This window comes from Vombatus ursinus, unplaced genomic scaffold (assembly GCF_900497805.2).
Source record: "Vombatus ursinus unplaced genomic scaffold, bare-nosed wombat genome assembly UNPS02002121.1, whole genome shotgun sequence".
NCBI classification, from domain to species: Eukaryota; Metazoa; Chordata; class Mammalia; order Diprotodontia; family Vombatidae; genus Vombatus; species Vombatus ursinus.
This window is the reverse complement of record NW_020941899.1, coordinates 1-1,175: the sequence shown is the minus strand read 5'-3', so window position 1 is coordinate 1,175 and position 1,175 is coordinate 1. Positions and strand designations below refer to the sequence as shown.

General features: G+C 39.5%; 1 pseudogene; it reads left to right on the top strand.

Moving 5' to 3' along the window:
• Window positions 1-10: 10 nt before the first annotated feature.
• LOC114048424 lies at window positions 11-1,171 on the top strand (annotated as a pseudogene).
• Window positions 1,172-1,175: the final 4 nt, after the last annotated feature.

Genomic DNA, 1,175 nt, shown 5'->3' with positions numbered 1-1,175 from the left:
ATGTGATCAATGTGGAAAGCCTTTTAGGGAAAGCAGAGGTCTTATTGCACATCAGAGAACCCACACTGGAGAGAAACCTTATGAATGTAAACTATGTGGAAAGATTTTTACATGGAAGGACAGTCTTATTCAACATCAGAGAATCCACACTGGAGAGAAACCTTATGAATGTAAACTATGTGGAAAGATTTTTACCCGGAAGGACAGTCTTGTTCAACACCAGAGAATCCACACTGGAGAGAAACCTTATGAATGTAATCAGTGTGGAAAGACTTTTACATGCAAGAGCACTCTTGTTCAACATCAGAGAATCCACACTGGAGAAAAACCTCATAAATGCAATCAATGTGGAAGGACTTTCAGATGTAGGAAGAGTATTCGTTTACATCAAAGAATCCACACTGGAGATAAACTGTATGAATGTAATCAATGTGGAAAGAGGTTTACACGCAAGGTCACTCTTGTTCAACATCAGAGAATCCACAATGGAGAGAAACCTTATAAGTGTAATCAGTGTGGAAAAGCTTTTAGGGAAAGCAGAGGACTCATTGAACATCAGAGAACCCACACTGGAGAGAAACCTTATGAATGTAATCAATGCGGAAAGGCTTTTAATTGGTCTGCCAATCTTACTGTGCATCAGAGAATCCACACTGGAGAGAAACCTTATGAATGTAAACTATGTGGTAAGATTTTTACATGAAAGGACAGTCTTGTTCAACATCAGAGAATCCACACTGGAGAGAAACCTTATGAATGCAATCAATGTGGAAAGACCTTCAGATGTAGGACGAGTATTCGTTTGCATCAGAGAATCCACACAGGAGAGAAACCTTTTGAATGCAATCAGTGTGGAAAGGCTTTTACATGGAAGGATGGTTTTGTTAAACATCAGAGAATCCACACTGGAGAGAAACCTTATGAATGCAATCAGTGTGGAAAGACTTTCAGATGTAGGAAGAGTATTCGTTTACATCAGAGAATCCACACTGCAGATAATCAGTATGAATGTAATCAATGTGGAAAGACTTTTACACGCAAGGTCACTCTTGTTCAACATCAGAGAATCCACAATGGAGAGAAACCTTATAAGTGTAATCAGTGTGGAACGGCTTTTAGGGAAAGCAGAGGACTCATTGAACATCAGAGAACCCACACTGGAGAGAAACCTTATG